Source organism: Dermacentor silvarum, chromosome 1 (assembly GCF_013339745.2).
Source record: "Dermacentor silvarum isolate Dsil-2018 chromosome 1, BIME_Dsil_1.4, whole genome shotgun sequence".
Classification (NCBI taxonomy): domain Eukaryota; kingdom Metazoa; phylum Arthropoda; class Arachnida; order Ixodida; family Ixodidae; genus Dermacentor; species Dermacentor silvarum.
In genome coordinates, this window is record NC_051154.1 from 4,277,779 (window position 1) to 4,297,424 (window position 19,646).

At 49.3% G+C, this 19,646-nt stretch overlaps 1 protein-coding gene across 4 annotated transcripts in view; it reads left to right on the forward strand.

Moving 5' to 3' along the window:
• The window catches only part of LOC119456179 (atrial natriuretic peptide-converting enzyme), a 608,985-nt gene that overhangs the window by 290,617 nt on the left and 298,722 nt on the right, over positions 1-19,646 (forward strand). The gene's annotated exons all lie outside the window — the stretch shown is intronic.

Below are 19,646 nucleotides of genomic sequence, written 5' to 3' on the forward strand. Positions count from 1 at the left end.
CGTACAGTTGGATCACATGGAGAAACTAATATCTATTTGCCATGATTAAGATACGTTAATAACAAAACAAAACATTCACAGTAGTGGAGGAAACATTGATTATATAATATTTAACGTAATACTTCAGTGAAATAATAAAACTAGGGAACAAATACACAGTAAGTATATAATTACTTTACATGCAAGAAGTAACACAGAGAAAGTGATGACAGGGGAGAGTAGATACATTATTATATTTATCCTTAAAATAGAACTAAAGAACCACTGTATGATCAAGATCGATGACAAAATTTTCCTAATATTTTCTTAAGCTGAAAAAAAAACATTCCTATGCGTTAAAGTCACGTGTAACAAAAGGGTATATTAACAATACAAAGTTATTAACTGGCTATGAATTGATTTCGACGTTTTTTTTTTGGGGGGGGGGGGGGGGGGGGGGGGCGTGCAGAGAACAACGAAGTGACACCTAGGTTTGCACCATATCATGACTAAGGCAGGTATTACTAAATGTAAAGACTTGCTTAACTATATTGCAAATTACGGCTTTTAAACGAATTCTGTAACATTCCTGAAAGTAGCACGATATAAAAAGGCTTAAATAGGTTGCTTCTAGGTAATATTTAAGACTCTTTTGCATCGCACTTAGACGGTTGGTATTTATGTTGTTAGATGACAACTGGGAAATCAAATATACAGTTATTTTTTGACAGCCGATGGAAGGAGGTCAATTAAAGAGACACTAACGGCAAATACTAAGTTGACGTGAACTGTTTAAATACCATTCCAGAAACCTCGCAATGCTTGTTTCGTGCAAAGAAAATGCTTAGTTTGCGAGAGAATTGCATCTGAAGGGTCCTAATACATTTATGGCAACTCTCCCGCCAGGCCAACCAGAGAGTGGTGACGTTGCATCACCGCCCTTTGCTGCCGTCGGTGACGCCCGACCGACGGCGGTACGATGCGCCGGTGCTTTTGGTCAAGTAGCGTGGAGCATTCGGGCATCTCGCGACATCACATGGAATTCTCCGCTACTTGCAGTTTGTGCGAGCCAGCAAAACCTGCACAGCACTACGCGATAACCGAACTACTGAAACGCGAAAGCGCGGGCGGCGCACAGTCAAGCGAAAACGAAACCTTTCGACCGCCCGCGTCGTTGTCAACGGGGTAATGTGAATGAGTTCTTTTTTCTGAAAATGAAATAGAACTGGTCAAGCAGCATGTTTTTTTTCGTCTTACATACAATACAATCATGTTTTTATAACGGATGGTTGAGTACTAGTGACAGAATTTAAATGAGGAGTGCATTCGTCATCGGACAAGTGATTGAATGTCCCGGGGGAGTCTCTCATCGTGCCCTGCATTTATCTAAATTTCTCGATTACTAAGGCTCTGTTCGCAATACATTTGACGCCTTAGGGATACTCGAGCACTAATCCATCACTTTAGCCTGACTTGATACTTGCCTTCAGTGTCCCTTTAATGCGATCAATCATATCAATGGAATGAGGTATCTTCGTTTTAACGTAGTTCGCGTGATCAGTCCATCGCAAATCACTTAAAATACACTCTCGAAAAAGGGAAAGAATCTTTCTGTAAAAATTCAATTTTATTATAACATAATTTGATATTGTGAATAATTGCCTTATTTCTAGCACAACAAAATCAAACCTGTGTTTTTAATCTTTAATTAAATTTCATTTATCGATAACTAAAACTCTAACACAGACCGAGCATTAGAATGCTGGCTGAAGCAGTTTGAAATCTCAACCAGAAAACAATGACATTAGTGACACCAGCATATTGCCCCGTTACCGTGACGGTGAAGAATGCGAACGTTGCACAACGGCTAGACAAAAAACTATATAACTCTTTATTGGGTAAACCAGTGCTAACAAAAACAAGTTACTTTCGGGCTGAACAACAGTGATCAGCACATGCGTTGATCTTCGATATCTCAAGTCCGTGTCAAGCGTATCGGCTAACGTCGAAGTGTAACGTTGAAGATTCCAGCGTAAGCGCTCGTGCTGGCGTGTCTTCCGAAACGTACAGCAGTATTGGCGTCGCGTATGCAGTCTGATTACACAAGGTTCGGCGACATTATACGCAATGGATTGAATCGGTGACCGCAATCGAGAATGTTTTGATACATGCAGGTGCGTCTTGCGCAGCAGAACAACTTTGAAGATTTGTGGTGAAACGCGGTCATTGGAAAAAGATAAACAAGTACGTGCGTCAAAATAATATAATGTTAAATGCTCATGGAGCGTTTACTATAGCATTTATATAGAGACATAATCATAGGGGTCCAAAAATAAGCACTCGGGATCCTTGAAACTAGGTGTCCTGAAACAAACTACGCGTGTCAATGCCCGCCTCTTAAAAACATCGTGCCGATGCTACGACCATAACAAGGGAGCAAAAAACAAAAGCCAGCTGCATAGAGAAAATAACAAAGCAACAAATAAATTGAGTCCCAGAGTTTGTTAGCCTTGGTAGAATGGCTTAAGGCGCACAACATGGACATGGAGCTGTCGACCTTCTTCGGCACGCTGCAAATAAGTGGCAACGTCGAGATTTTCTTCGTCAGCGACGTCCGGTAGCATGGCGTCAAGCGTCGTTGCCGGGTTCCTTCCGTAGACCAGGCTGAACGGCGCCATGTGCGTCGTTTCTTGCACGGCCGTGTTGTATGCGAAGGTCACGTACGGAAGGATGGCATCCCACGTCTTGTGTTCGACGTCGACGTACATTGCCAGCATGTCGGTGATGGTCTTATTTAGGCGCTCGGTGAGGCCATTCGTCTGCGGGTGGTAGGCGGTGGTGCGGCGATGGCTTGTCTGGCTGTACCGCAGGATGGCTTGAGTTAGTTCTGCCGTAAAGGCCGTGCCTCTGTCGGTGATGAGGACTTCTGGGGCACCGTGACGCAGGAGGATGTTCTCAACGAAGAATCGGGCTACCTCGGCGGCACTGCCTTTGGGCAAGGCTTTTGTTTCGGCGTAGCGGGTGAGGTAGTCCGTAGCGACGATGATCCATTTATTCCCGGACGTAGACGTCGGAAAAGGCCCCAGTAAGTCCATCCCGATCTGCTGGAACGGTCGGCGAGGTGGCTCGATTGGCTGTAGAAGTCCGGCTGGCCTTGTCGGCGGTGTTTTGCGTCGCTGACAGTCTCGGCATGTCCTTACGTAATGGGCGACGTCGGCAGAGAGGCGAGGCCAGTAGTATTTTTCTTGTATCCTCGCGAGAGTGCGGGAAAAACCGAGATGTCCAGCCGTTGGATCGTCATGGAGAGCTTGCAGAACCTCTGGACGCAATGCTGAGGGTACCACGAGGAGGTAGTTGGCTCGGAGAGGCGAGAAGTTCTTCTTTAGGAGAATGTCGTTTTGCAAGAAAAACGACGCCAATCCTCGCCTGAACACCTTCGGCACAATGACGGTCTTGCCTTCCAGGTAGTCTACAAGGCTCCTTAGTTCCGGGTCGGCTCGCTGTTGTTCGGCGAATTCGTCGGCACTGATGGGTCCCAAGAAAGTGTCGTCATCCTGGTCGTCTTGTGGCGGCGGTTCGACGGGGGCGTGAGACAAACAATCGGCGTCGGAGTGCTTTCGCCGGACTTGTAAACGACGGTGATGTCGAATGCTTGAAGTCTCAGGCTCCATCGTGCGAGGCGACCTGAAGGATCCTTCGAGTTAGCTAGCCAACACAAGGCGTGGTGGTCGCTCACAACTTTAAAGGGCCTGCCATAGAGGTAGGGGCGAAACTTTGATGTAGCCCAGATGATGGCGAGGCACTCCTTTACTGTTGTGGAATAATTTGCTTCCGCCTTCGATAGCGACCGGCTAGCGTAACTTACAACCTTTTATAGTCCGTCAGTCCTCTGCACAAGCACGGCGCCGAGTCCTACGCTACTTGCGTCGGTGTGGACTTCGGTATCGGCGTTTTCGTCGAAATGCGCAAGTATTGGCGGCGATTGCAGGCGTCGCTTCAGTTCTTCGAATGCTTCGACTTGCGGCGTCTCCCACTTGAACTCGACGTCGGCCTTCGTGAGATACGTCAGTGGCTCAGCGATCCGTGAAAAATTCTTGACGAAGCACCTGTAATAGGCGCACAGTCCAAGAAATCTACGCACTGCCTTCTTGTCAGCGGGCGGAGGAAAGTTGGAGATGGCTGCAGTTTTCTGAGGGTCGGGGCGCACTCCATACTTGTTGATGACGTGGCCCAAAAACAAGAGCTCCTCATATGCGAAGCGGCACTTTTCTGGCTTTAACGTGAGTCCGGAGGTTTTGATTGCTTGAAGAACTGTTTCAAGGCGCCGCAGGTGTTCTTCGAAGCTTGAGGCAAACACAACGACGTCGTCCAAATAGACCGAGGCAAGTCTGCCACTTCAAGCCTGCCAGTACTGTATCCATAACGCGTTGGAAAGTCGCAGGTGCCGAGCAAAGACCAAACGGCATGACCTTGAACTCGAGCAGTCCGTCTGGTGTTATAAAGGCAGTCTTCTCCCGGTCCTTCTCGTCGACTTCGATTTGCCAGTAGCTGGCTTTGAGGTCCATCGACGAAAAATACTTTGCGTTGTAGAGTCGATCCAAGGCGTCGTCAATCCGTGGGAGGGGGTATACGTCCTTCTTCGTGATCTTGTTGAGGCGACGATAATCGACGCAGAAACGTAGGGTTCGATCCTTCTTCTTCACTAACACCACGGGGGACGCCCACGGACTCTTGGATGGCTGGATGATGTCGTCGCGTAGCATTTCGTCGACTTGTTGCCTTATGGCCTCGCGTTCGCGCGCCGAAACTCGGTACGGACTCTGACGGAGTGGGCGGACATTTTCGTCGGTTATGATGCGGTGCTTGGCGACAGGGGTTTGTCGAACTTTTGACGACGACAGAGAAGCAGTCCTTGTATTGCAGGAGCAGGGCTTTTAGTTGTTCTTTCTTATGCCTGGGAAGGTTCTGATCGACGTCGAAAGTTGGTTCAGGTACTATAGTCGTCGTTGCAGGTGCACTGGAATCCGTGAAGGCGAAAGCACTGCTGGCTTGTACCATTTCGTCGATGTAGGCGACCGTGGTGCCTTTGTTAATGTGCTTGTATTCGGGGCTGAAGTTCGTGAGCATCACCCTTGCTTTCCCTGCACGTAGCTCAGCTATGCCTCTAGCGACGCAAATTTCACGGTCGAGCAGTAAGTGATGATCGCCCTCGATGACGCCCTCCATGTCTGCAGGCACTTCTGTACCGACGGAAATCATTACGCTGGAGCGAGGCGGAACGGTGACTTGTTCTTCAAGCACATTCAAGGCATGGTAACTTATGCTTGTATCCAGTGGTATCGCGTTGTACGTTGAAAGCGTTATCGACTTGGACCTTAAGTCGATGACTGCACCGTGTTGGTTTAGAAAGTCCATGCCTAGGATGACATCCCTGGAGCAGTGCTGCAGGATTACGAAGCTCGCCGGGTAAGTGCGGTTGTTTACCGTGACTCGCGCTGTGCAGATTCCAGCCGGCGCTATTAGGTGGCCACCCGCTGTCCGGATATCGGGTCCTTGCCAGGCCGTCTTCACCTTCTTTAACTTGGCGGCGAACGCACCACTGAAGACGGAATAGTCGGCGCCAGTGTCGACGAGAGCGGTGACGTTATGACCATCGATGAGAACGTCTAAGTCGGTAGACCGTCGTCTAGCATTACGGTTAAGTCGTGGCGTCGGATCACGGCTGCGTCGGCTTGTTCCGCTGCTGCTACGTCGCATCGGCCGGTCTTCTTGCGGCGGCGAAGTGCTGTCAAGGCTGTTGCTAGGCGGCGTGCTGATATCTCGTCGTGATGATTCGCGAATCGTCGTCGTCGTCGTCGTCTGCGGCGGAGGATCTTCGGCATTGCGTCGTACAGCAACCGCACCTCCATCGGTTGCTGCCTTTAGTTTCCCGGGTAAGGGCTGGAAGATCGGCCCCGGGTGGGACCGGTGCACTGACGGTGATGCGGCGAGATGTAGCGGCCTGGTGACTGCGAGCGTGAGGGTCGTCGGGGTTGCCACTGGGCTCCGGCGAGGTAGTCGGCGATGTCGCGCGGTCGTTCACCCCGCACTGGACGCGGCGCGTTGACGGCGAACCCTCGTAGGCCCATCTCGCGGTATGGGCATCGGCGGTAGACATGGCCGGCTTCCCCGCAGTGATAGCAGAGCGGGCGGTGGTCGGGGGCGCGCCAAATGTACGTCTTCCTTTGGTAACTGCGCTGGGCGACGGGCGGGCGTGCTGGCGGCGGCGGCGGTGGACGACGCAACTGCGGCGTTACGGGGCCCTGGCGCGAGCGCGGAGGGGGGCCTTGACGACGGGCGACGGCGGCGTAGGTCATCGCTTCCGGCTCAGGTTGCGGCGATTCGGGAAGTCCTAACGATTGCTGGATTTCCTCCCGCACGATATCGGCGATGGAAGCAACTTGAGGCTGCGACGACGGTAGCAACTTCTGCAGCTCTTCGTGTACTATCGCCCTGATGGTGTCTCGTAGGTCGTGGGAGAGTCCTTGGACTTCGGCGTACTGTGGCGTCGAACGGCGATTGTATTGCCGGTTGCGCATGTCCAGTGCTTTCTCGATCGTCGTAGTCTCCGAGAGAAAGTCTTGGACTGTCGTTGGTGGATTCCGCACCAGTCCGGCGAATAGCTCCTGCTTAACTCCCCGCATGAGCAAGCCAACTTTCTTGTCTTCTGGCATAGCGGGGTCGGCGTGCCGGAATAATCGAGCCATTTCTTCAGTGTACATACCGATGCTCTCATTCGGGAGCTGTACACGGTTTTCCAACAAGGCTGCAGCTTTTTCTTTGCGGACGACGCTCGTGAAGGTGTCCAGGAATGCGCCTCGGAACAGGTCCCAGGTTGTTAGTGCACGCTCCCTATTCTCGAACCAGGTTCTGGCGCAGTCTTCAAGCGAGAAGTAAACATGGCGCAGCTTGTCGTCGCAGTCCCACTTGTTGAACGTAGCGACCCGGTCGTATGCTTCCAGCCAGCTTTCGGGGTCTTCACATAGCGATCCGCGGAAAGTCGGCGGCTCCCTGGGTTGTTGCATCACGATTGCAGATGTTGGCGCAGGGGCTGTCATGGTAGCTGCTGCCGAGATCATGACTTTTGTCCTCTTGGTCGCTGTGGTCTTCTCGGGAAGAAGTCCGTACTCCGCCAGAAGTCCTTGCTGCCTACGGCTAGCTCGCTGGTCCTTGGCGACGTTGGCGCTGTCCTGCGGTTTCGGGCTTGGATCACGGCTTTGCGGGGGCGTTCGCTGCATGAACGCACTAGCACCTCCACCAGATGTCACGTAGTAGTGACGCTGAAGTAAAGTCATAAAACTGATTCTTTATTGGGCGAACCTGTGCCCACAAAAGCAAGCTACACTCAAAGCACAACGAAAGCGGCGAACACAGTCGGCGGTCGTCGAAAATCTGATCAGCGGCGAAGCGCGTCGGCTTTTATACCTGAGTCATCGAAGGTTCCAGATTAATCCCTGATGCCCGCGTGTCTTCCAGAAAGTTCTAGACAATTCGCGTCGGTCATACAATCAGATAACATAAGCGTCGGTGAAAACAGGCAGCGGAAAGAAGCATCGATAACGTTCTAGAAACTTCCGATACAGGCGCGCCCTGCGCCGAGCGATAACGTTTAACATTTGTTAGCCGGTGGAAAGCGGCCACCGGTGAAAGATAAACATGTATACGTGTCAATACTTCGGGTTGTGAGCGGCGCCGCTGTGATTGCGTAATGCCGTCCGGCACGTCCTGATATTCCAGTGCGCCAATACGTCGAAGGTTTTGGTATAGTCCGAAATAGCGTCACAAAAGTTGCTCACAAAGTCCTCGTCGGCTTATCAGGGTCCAAACACGGTCGCGGGGCTAGTATTCCAGGTAGCGTCGTCGAAGATTGTAGTGTCGGCTGTCCATCCTTTACTGGCTCTTAGTGCGCAGGCGGGCCATGCGCCCTCGGCACGCTAGGCGGCGACGTCGCGATTGCCTTCGGCGGGCACGTGGGACAGCATGACACCGAGAGTCGTCGCCGGGTACCTTCCGTAAACCAGCTTGAATGGCGTGATCTGCGTTGTTTCTTGCGCTGCCGTGCTGTAAGCGAAGGTTGTGTACGGCATCCCAGGTCTTGTCTTCGACGCACATTGCTAGCATGCTTCAACGCGAGGGTCTTGTTCAGCCGCTTCGTAAGACCATTCGCCTGTGGTGGTGGTATTGCGGTGGCTTGTATGGCTATATTGCAAGGTGGCTTGAGTCACCTCCGCTGTAAAAAAGCGGTTGCTCGGTCGGTGGCCAGGATTTCTGGGGCACCATGTCATAGCAGGATATTATCGACGAAGAATTTCCCCACTTCAGCCGCACTAACTTTGGGCACGGCTTTTATTTCGGCGTGCCGAGTAGGTAGTCGATGGCTACGACGATCCAATTGTTCCCTGGTGATAAAGTCGGAACGGGCCGCAATAGGTCCATTCCTATCTGCTGTAATGATCGGCGAGAAGGTTCAATAGGCTGCAGCAAACCTGCTGGCCTTGTCGGTGGCGTCTTGCGCCACTGACATTCTCGGATGGTTTTGAGACGTCGGCTGCGAAGCGCGGCCATTACTATATTACCGTGTATCCTCGTGAGCATGCGGGAGACCCTGAGGTGTCTGGCAGGGAGTAGAGAACTAGTGCCTGCAGTGCTGATGGCACAAAGAGAAGGTAGTTGGCGTGGGTTGGTGAGAAGTTATTCACAAGGACGCTGTTTCGCAAGGAAAACGAGAACAATCTGCGCTTAAGTACAGTCTTGGTTTCCAAGTACCCAGCAAGGCTTATTAGCAGTGGTCTACTAGCTGCTGTTTGGTGAAGCCGTCGGCACCCAAGAAGATGTCCTCGTCTTGGTCGTCTTGCGACGGCGGGTCGATTGGGGCGCTAGGTAGGGAATCGCACCCCCCCCCCCCTCCCACCACCCATTTATTTTCTAGTGTGTATAGCACTGCAGCTATTCATTCGGTGGAGAACGAGCAAACCTGCACTTCTGATTTGTTTTGTTTTAAATACGTATGTCGCTTTTACATAACAAAGTTGTGGAGATGGGTTTGCACAAGGCTTGCCCTACGACGCTCCTCCACTCCGCAACGCACAAAGGCGCTACGGCAGGGTTCGTCGACTCTCCGACACGGCGCAGAGAAGGCTCCGGAGTCAGATCGCCAACAAACACGGGTTTAATCACCCGAGATACAGCACAGTGCGACAGTCACGGCGCTTACGGGCCAAGGCTCACCGCAAGACCGATCGAGTACGCGCGCTAGGGCTGACCGGGTAGCGGTCCGCCAGTGGCGTAGCCAGAAATTTTGTTCGGGGGGGGCTCAGGTTGCAGCGCGGCCTCCTCCTTATAGAAGTTGTCGAGGGATCATATAGATGAATAATAACTGCATTGCCAATGCCATTGTATATTAGATGATGCAAACTAATTATTGAACGCTACGCACTGTCAAGTAAAATAAGTATTTTTTCATAAAAGAATATGTCCTAAAAATTCTGGTAGAAATAACTGATATCAATGCGGCCGCGTTTTTTTTTTTTGTCTATTTAATAAGGAAAGAAAATATCACACGGACATTAGAACTATATCAGTTCAAAACCAGCAAAGCAGTGTATACAGCTGATATGAAGAACGTAAAGGCCATGAAATGAATAAGTTGAGGGCAAATATTTTGATGAATCTTCGTCATTCAAGAACCTTGTTTACATTTTTGCACATATGCAACGGCCAGGAAAAAACCTCAATGACGCTGTCCCTCGTTGCAATAGATTACGCAGGAGCAGCTGTTACCGGTCGTGTATTGTAATTACACCGAGATTATACTGGCAACAGTGAGTACAAATAAAAAGTAGAAAAGAGAGAGAGAAGTCATAAGGGAAAGGCAGGGAGGTTAACCATGCTGAGCCCGATAGGCTACCCTGCACGGGGGAAGGGGGAGAAGGGATTGAAAGAGGAGGAAGAGAGAAGTTCACAGTTCACACGTTGCACATTTACAGTTAAGCGTTCATCGCTGAGTTTCGACACAGGCGGTCATACAGGCTTGCGCACTTCAAAAAGCACAGCAGCGCCTTTGTAGCCCTGCACATAGCAGACGCACGAGGCCACGCGCCTAAGATCTTTTCCTCCGTAAAAGGCCTGTCGTCTAAGTGCCCCAAAGCCGTCCGAAGGGCAATCCTCTCATCTTCGTATCTGTGGAAGTCACATAAAAATAGGAGTTCTGCAAAATATACATTAGAAATGCGAAGATAGAATGGAATATACAAATGCGAAGATACAACTCGCTAAAGGGCAAAAAAGAGTCGCTGGAAACAAAGTTCACTGCTTGTATACACAAAACCTCGCAACAAAATATTTAAATATACGTCTAAGTCTCCAATAAATCTACGTATTTAAGCAAACGTCACTGTATATTATGCGTCAAACAAGACAAATAAACACGTTGCGGAGTCAGAGATAGTAAACTTTGCGCACAGAAAGACAGATGATCTCGGCAAGAACAAAACTATGATCGCAGAAATCGTGATATGTACTCGGGCCATGCAGTGGTCGCGACAGCACCATACAGGTAGAATAATAGAGGAATAATGCAGAAATCGGTACAAAAATGTGTAATTTACCAGCCTGCACAGCGGCAACAATTATCATGCACCCAAAATTAAAGGAGGGTTTTGCTTCGTTTCAAAGAAGAAATAAAAGCAGGTAGCTAAAAAGGAAAGAAAAGGACAAACGAAAGCCACAGATGATACGGCAAGTTACTACCCAATATCCGAGTGCGTTTTTGGCAAACGCAGTCTGGGCCGGGCTTTCAATGAGCAAGGTCGGTCAAAATTGGTTACTGATGTCCTCGTAATTTCCGTATTCGCATGATAATTTTGATCATGATGCTAACTGCTAGAATAAACGGCTAAAATTTCTGCGGTTTTAAAAGCTAACGAACAGTTATACGTTTTTATAATTACGAGCTTATGGACGTGAAGGAACAGAGCTTTTTACTTGCATTGATTTTTGCGGCTTCGCTATCTAAAGGACAAACTTCTCTCGGCGGGGAAGTTGAGCGAAGCGGTCAATGACTTCGGACACGTTGATGCCGACGTCTCTGTGGGTGTATAGAGACACCAGTCTAACCATGCGTTCCACAGACATCCTAGAGCGCAAGTAGTTTTTTAGTAACGCTTGTTAAAAAATATTCTCTCTGCGCTGGCAGTGGTCACTGGAAGGGTGACTAGAATCTGGAACAGTTTGTACACATTTACATAGAACCTGCAGTCGCAATGAGGGAGAGCATCTATTCCGGTGCTAAAACCTAAAACACTCCCTCGATGTCGTTGGCATCCTTGTTTAGGTACCTTGCACAAACAGTAGGCTGTTCGATTCCAGCGATGTCCGTCGTTTCGTCAGGAAGTATGGAGAAGCAGCTTGCTTTTGCAACTAGGCTTTCTTTGATAATTTCGCCGCAAATTTCTATAATTTAGTTTTTTGCATCTGGGCTTAAATACGAGGCACTACTGGGGCAACTTTCCAAATGGTTCTTCAGATATGTATCTCCACAATCAGCTCGCATGCGAAGAAGCGCTCTGAAAATACCTGTATTTTCAGCGGGGCCTATGCTTAAATCCATAGGGCCACTGTCCCTGTGGCCAACGAGAGCCAGACCTTGTAGCCCGCAAAAAGAATTTCCTCAATAATAGGCCATTTCCTTTCTCCTGTTTTCTCAAATTTTACTTTGCCTGCCCTGGTCCAGCTGATCAATCACATTGGGCACGTGTCCTGAAAATGTTTGGACAAAATTATCAGCTGCTAGCTCAGAGTCACGGTAATATTTAGCATTTTCGTGTGTGTGGAAGATTGCGAGCGCGTGCTTCCATTTCTGGAACGACTTGGACAAGAGGACTCCAGTGCGCGGATGTTGGTCCAAGTTTACAAGAACACTAAACCCTTAAAGTTTCAGAATTGAAAATCTTTTAAAGCACGCCTTTGGAAATGTCAGTGCACCTTTCGCGTCAAAAGTTTGAGAGCGTTACACCCATACAGTTTCGGAATTGAAATCCATGGGCTCCATAGATTCCGCGGCCGCTGCGAGATGCCGCAACGCGCCCGCTCGCTATCGAAAAGCCGTTGAAAGTTTGTGCTCGGATGGGGCTCCTTGCGTTACGTGACCCCAGGTGCCACGAAATCCACCCTAGGTGGCACGAAATCCAGCTCGAGTACGCAATGTTCGTGCCGAAATGTCTTTCGAGCGTGAAAAAGACATTGTAGACAGAATGCAGAATGATTGAACATAGCTCGCCTACACGAACATGTCGCAGCCTATGACACTAAGACACCTGAACAATGGAACATTCCGCAGTCAAGAACGAATTATGGTCAACAAATGCTTCGACATACAGTTCCGACTTTACTCAATAACCTCGCCTTACGAGAACCTTCTGTACTTATGCAGCCTGCACAACTACTTTCAGTCAAACTAATCCTTGTTGTTTAATGAGTTTGTTCATATGCAATACTGTATGCCTTTTCCCCCCTTTATTTGCTTTAGTTTATGCTGCACTGAATATAGTGCTATGTTATGTTTTTTTTCCCCTATTTTTTTTCCTGTTTGCGTATAATAAGACTTTCGATATGTAATCTATATTGATAATGTATAAATTCAATATTTGCTTGTTAATGCAGACTACTTGTTTTTCTAATTGTTAAACTGTATTACTACCTGTCTCGTATACACATTTCTTTTTTTTTTTTTGTAAATTGACACCTTCCGATCTGTTTACTCACATGTGAGCGCCCGACGCCCTCTGTTGCCTTTGATGGGTTTTTGGGCTGGTCAAGTTGCCTGCGTGCCACTTTTTATTCAGAACCCAACCATGCAATTCTTTTCATAGGAAATAAATTATTATTATTATTATTATTATTATTATTATTATTATTATTATTATATTATTATTATTATTATTATTATTATTCCCGGCGTCGGTGGTAGTTTTGGTCGGCGGTGCATGCCAGCACGAAAAAATTTCGGGGGGGGCTGAAGCCCCATCAGCCCCCCCCCTGGCTACGCGCCTGCGGTCCGCCAAGCGCGAGAACGAGGAGTCGCGAGAACAAAGGTCTCACGTAACCACCTCGTTGCAGGCCCATAGAATAAAGAACCAACTTTGCGGGCCTGTGAGCACCTGCCGCGGCGAGGAAGCCATATAATAAAGAACCAAATTAAGAACTACAGGAAGCGCTCAGCGGACGAGAGCTCGGGTGGAGAGGGTGCCCGGGGGCCGCCACCCGGGAGGCCAATCAGGGCGCGTCCCGGTGACGTGTTCTCGCGGGGCAAGTCCAATCCCGGGGGGGGGGGGGGGGGAGACGCACGGTTTGCGCGGGAAAGTAGCTCCGGCACGCTAGCCGTGTCCGCCGTGTTGCCGTTACAGCGGCGGTTCCCGGAGATCGAGCTAAGCGCCACGCGCGAGCTGTGCGACGAGGTGCGGGAAGGCACTTCGATCCCCACAAAGTATATTGAAAACGGTGATCGAAGCTAAGATTGCCACCTGTTTTTATAGCACTAATCCTCATCGCTGGACGGAGCTCGCCGCGAAATGTGCTCGCTACGCATGGCAGGAGAAATAAAATAAAGGGTTACGCTGAGCCGACTAAGATGCGGGCGCAAGCTGTGTCACGGTGGAAGTAATCAAGTTTAATTAAAATTATCTTGCGAAGGTCGGCACCGCAGCACAAGACTGCGTAACATTCTTTCGCCCACTAATTTTGTCTGCCCTTCTATCAGACGTTCCAGACCGCATTTTGCGTCAATGCTTCGAAAGCAGTGCATGCATCAACGCACCGCAGCAACCACCTTTTTTCCTGAGAATTCCATCAAGCGTCTTTCCTGATATGCTTAACGCGCTGGGCAGAAACAAAATTGGAATGTGTGGCGAATCGTGAGGGCGACTGCGCACGCTGCACGCGCTGACAAACACAGTATTACGTACAGCGCAGACACATTAGTTGATTGCGAAATGGTACAGTTCATAAAAAAAAAGCGGCCCATATATTCTTATGAGTGCACCACGACAACGGAACCGCAATGACGATAAAGCAGTGCCATACTCGCACATGTACATACTGAAGACGACACGCTAGGAGCAATCCACACTTGGTGTGTCGAAGATGGAGACTCCGCTCGATATTACGCATGAAATAGTGTCCTGGAACGTTCCGTATATCTTGTTCTACAAAACTGCCGACTTACATTAAAAAAAAGTTGTCGCAGTTTCACCCGAAAGGCGAAGCATCGATTGCGATAGCAAATTAGTAGAGAGCTATTCAGAGTATGGATAGTGGTTTTATCTTCTGCATAAACTTGGACATATTCGCTTACTAACTGAATTAACAATCGTGGTGTCAGCGCGTACAAGCAAACATGAATAGATCACACTGAATGACCGCAGACAACGACTGTCAAAACGCTGGCAGCAAGCGCAGCCGCCGCAGCGGGCGAAGGCTCGCGCGGTCTATCGCTTCAACGGAAACTGAGCGGCGAATGCACAGCGCATACAAAAGTCAGAGCCGTGTGGAGATAAGAGACGGTGCGGGCGACCGCCACCGCCGGGCAAAGTGCAGAGGAGTTGTACAGAGGAGAAGTTGTTGGCAGAGAAGCTGCCCCCCCCCCCCCCCTGCCTCCCGCGCTGTTTTCCCGCTTTCTTGCTTTTGCGTGGGAGATTGAGTGGCCAGTTCCCCTTGCGCCCGGTTCCAAGAAAGCATTTGGTGAAGCAGCACAGCGTTGCCCCGCCTCCCTCCCTCTCTCCCATACCCCACGGCTTTTCGCGCGACTGTCGCGTTTGCTTTCCGCCGTGCGTTCGCTTTCCGTGATAGCGCGCGTCCCCCGCGCGCTTTCACTCGCGCATACGGCGCGCGGCGACGATTTTATCGCCCTTGGACTTTATACGGAACCTCACGGCGATGGCGACGACGACGGCAGAAATCCGGTTGAAGTGTCCATATAATTGCTATTGCAATAAAACTCGAACCGAGCAGGTCGGCCGACAGCGCCGTGTTCGCGAGCGCGCTGCATGGCAGTGGAGTCCCCCGACCACCCTTTGACGTCACGCGCGAGAAGACGCCACTCAAAGATCTCGGGGCCTATAGGTAAGGCCGAAATTTCGCAGCAGCCCAAACGATGCCAAGGCATGCCTTTTTCGTCGGAGAATAATTGGCTTCAGCTTTCGACAATGAGCGGCTAGCGTAAGCTTAAACTCTTTCCAGTCCTTCTTTCCTTTGGACGGATCGAGGCCTGCGCTACTTCCGTCGGTGTGAATTTTGGTATCGACGTCTTCGTCGTAGTGTGCAAGTACTGGTGGGGACTGCAGGCGTCGTTCGAGTTTTCAAATGGTTCGACTTGCAGCGTTTCCCACTTCACCTCGACGTGAGATTTCGTTAGATGGGTAAATGGCTCAACGATGCATGAAAAGTCCCTCACAAAGCGCCTCTAATAAGAACACAGACCAAAGAATCTGCGCACTGCCTTCTTGTGGATGGGGTGCTGGAACTGCGCGATTTAAACTGTCTTCTGGGGTAGGACGGACTCCAGACTTGCGGATGACGTGGCCCAGAAATAGAAGCTATCCGTACGTAAAGCGGCACTTTTCCGGTTTCAGGGTGAGTCCGCATGAGTTGATAGCATCTAGTACTGCCAAGGTGAATTCACATGGTCGCGAAGGTGAGGCTGAAATACGGTTCCAAGCAAATGAGCTGCGACATCAATTATGGTTGTGCAATCCAAGCGCGACTACATCTCGCGGGGCAAAGCACTAGTTGATTAAAATTATACATCCAATACGTCTCCAATGGAAACATTTGAAAAAAAAAAAATCACAGCCCCCTCCACTCCACGAACATGGTCGAACAGCGACGCTGTGAATTCTCGGGCGCTTGGCTCCATCGTGCGAAGAGCGCACGGCGCAAACACCTTATACTGCTTATGCTGCCGAGGAAGAAGCCGCCTGACGTGAGCGCCAGCGAGAGCTTGCTCACGTCGTGAGGAACGCCGTCGCCCGTAGACGCCGATGCGTGTCATCCCCGGCAACGCGCGAGGAACACCGTCGCGCGTGGAAGCCAACGCGTCCCATCCCCCGCAACGCGCTAGGAACGCCGTCGCCCATGGACGCCGACTTTTATACTCGAGGGCATCTCCTCCTCCTTCCCGGCACGGGCTCCGATTCGTCGGCTCCTCTCCTCCCGGCGAGCGGATCACGTGACCTCTGCGGCTCTGCTCCTGCCTGACGGCGCCGTCAACTACGGCGCACGCTCGACTAAGAAGTTGAACAGCTCCGCTGTTAAAATTACAGACAACTGAATTAGAATACGAAAATGTGAAGTCACATGCTGTTTGCTTTCATTCACGAATAATATGATTACGGAACTGTGCAGGCTTTCTAAAGTTTGCTCCTGGCGATGCGTGCTGAGATATGCCGATATTGTATTAACGTATTTAACACTTTAATGTCGTCAAAATTCTCTTATGCGTAGCCATAAAAAGTAATGGCTATATATATATCCTCCTGAGACCCGAACACAACTATGTAATATAATCGCTCTTCAAGGTGGTGTTTATTGTCTACTAGCTGTTATGTTATGAACTTGAAAAACATTTCTTTAAAATTTAAATACCACGGTTAGCTACGTCTAGATCCATGTACCTGAACATCTCATCTCCTCATGTTTTCAATGGTAAAAACTGGATTTCATTGCTTGACTGCATAAATGAAGATGGAACTACGTGTAGTGAATTGCCATGTTGCTGGCGGGTCCGGTATCTTCACGCAATCTCAGTGATTTCGAAACACACCTCAAGTTTGCTTTCGGCCGTCTGGGACGACACAAAGGTCTACATCAATTGAGTGTCGAATTTCTCGAAAGCGGATGACAAGAATATGAGTAAACCACTTCTTTACAGTTATATATACATCGTACTTTATAACCAGAATGAATATTTTGCGTAATCACTTGCGAGTGAAATTATAAAAACATTTAGAAGGCAATGTGCAATGTATTGTACAAGGGGCCTTAGGAGGCCATAGTATTAACCTTATAACATTTTATCAATAACTTTATTTTTGAACTGCCTTTTCAATAAATTGCATGTTCAGCTGTGTCTTCAAAAAAAAATAACTACAGGTGGGATGCGTGCTGTGTGAGTGACTTTGTTGTGTTAGTGACGGTTGGCTTTGGGAGCCCGTGGTAAAGCCTCAAATGAGGCAGTGCAGGGTGACATGGGTTGGGCCTCTTTTGAAGTCAGAGAAGCACAGAGAAAAATTAGGTTTGAACAATTTCGATGGGGGCGAAATGCGAAAAAGAGCCGTGTACTTAGATTTAGGTGCACGTTTAAGAACCCCAGGTGGTCCAAATTTCCGGAGTCCCCCACTACGGCGTGCCTCATAATCGATCATGGTTTTGGCACGTAATTAATTACGTGAAAACCACATAATTTATTAAGTTTTGAAGAAAGACTCAGGAATATGAATGAAAATAAATGGGCGGCTAAAGTGCACAAGTATCTGTACCTGAAAAGCGTGGACAGAGAATGGAGGAAGAGGTCAAGGATGTTGGCAACCAAGTACAGGATAATCGAAACTGTAAATAGACAACCAGGGGTCATCAGAAAGAAAGTGAGAGAAATAGAGACAGGGAATTGGATGCAAAGAATGGAAACAAAAAGGACCATGGAGATTTACAAGAATGAGAAGAAAGAAATTAGAAGTGAACATCTGTGCGATAACAGAAAGGGCAGGGCCTTCCTATTTGATGCTCGAGACGGTTGCCTAAGGACCAAACCATACCGGAGCAAATATTCGGAACTAGACGAGGCATGTTTATCCTGCAGTGAAGATCCGGAGACCACTCAGCACATCCTAATGGAATGTGAAGGGATTCAGCCAGCGAGAACCGTAGGTAACGTACCACTTCCAGAAGTGCTTGGGTTAAAGTGGAAGGAAACACCAACCGATCAGCCGTAGAGATAAGCAAGAGACGATTAGAGTACTGGTGCAAAAAAAAAGCAGGGAAACGATGGATACGACCTCATCTCTCAAAATCTTAGGTAGCAGAACAAGGTAGATTTTAGGGGAAAAAAAGATTAATAAGAGGTATACAAAAATGCTAGATAACGAACATATCATAAGAAGCCACCAAACAATGACACCAAGGACAACATAGGGAAAATTGCTTATACTAACTAATTTCATTAAGGAAATTGTAGTGAAGAAGGAGAACAGGGAGCAAGCAGTAGTGGGGCGCTCTCCTAGATGTAGGGCGTGAGCGCAGATCACGAGCTCTTGGCGCCGAGACCGTTGCTCTCTTGCGACTGTACTGGTTTTTCGCCTGCCACTCATCAGTAAATCTCCTTATCAAAATGATAAATTATTGGAAATGAAAGTGGATGAAAAAAGCAACTGGCCGCAGGTGGGGAACGATCCCACGTCTTCGCATTACGCGTGCGACGCTCTTATCGTTGAGCTACCGCGGCGCCGTTTTCCCACCCACTTTCTGGGGTACTTATGTTTTATTGCGATAGCAATTATATGGACACTTCAACCGGATTTCTGCCGTCACCGTCGCCGTGAGGTTCCCTATAGATAAAATCTTCGCCGCGCGCCGTATGCCCGAGCGGAAGCGTGCGGGGACGCGCGCTATCACGGAGAGCGAACGCACTCAATCTCCCACGCGCAAGCAAGGAAGCAGGAAGCCAGCGCCGGAGGGAGCCGGGGGGGGGGGGGGGGGGGCTCACTTCTACTCTGCCAACAACCGCGCTCGTCGCTCGTCCGCACCCTCTCTTATCTCCACACGGCTCTGACCTTTATGCGCCGTGCATTCGCCGCTCAGTTTCCGTTGAAGCGATAGACCGCCCGTACCTTCGCGCGCTGCGGCGTATGTTTGCTGCCAGCGTTTTGACAGTCGTTGTCTGCAGTCATTCAGTGTGATCTATTCGTGTTTGTTTGTGCGCGCTCACACCACGCTTGTTCATTCAGTTAGTAATAGTCGGGCCACATTTTCCAACGCACGCTACACATGCAATGCTGCCCGGATCGGCAGTGCAGCACTACAGGTGTGTCCCTTCGCACGCGCTGCCCACGGGAAGCGCTTCTCATCAACACCACCGTTTCACCACCGCGCCTTCTTGTGGTCATCGAGTCTCTCTTCATGTCGGTCTACTTACGCCGCAGCACACCTGCTTACTTAATCAGCTCATGTTTACTACAATTCATATTGCTACCAAAGCCGCTCACCTTACTTCGTATGACATTGCTGTGTTGCTGTCGCATTCATTGCTTCGCCCTTAGGGCGAAACTGTGACATTTTTTGTGCATGATTTGAGCTTGCTTCTGTTGTTAGACTTGCTGTTTTCTTTTTCTTTTCAGCCGTTAAATGGTAGGTTGGAAGCGGCAGGGCTATCAGCTACTGTTTTTTTTTTCTTTTTTTCCTTCCTTTTTCGTGTGTGTGTGTGTGTTGGGTGTATTTGGTTTTGTAGGACAGTCAGACAGTCTTTTCCGGACACGTGTTTCAACACGTGCGACCGCGTGGGACGTTAAGTCTTTTTAGCCTTGAAATAGTAGCTTGGAAGTGTCAAGGATATTAGCCATTAGTGTTTTTAGCGTGCGTTT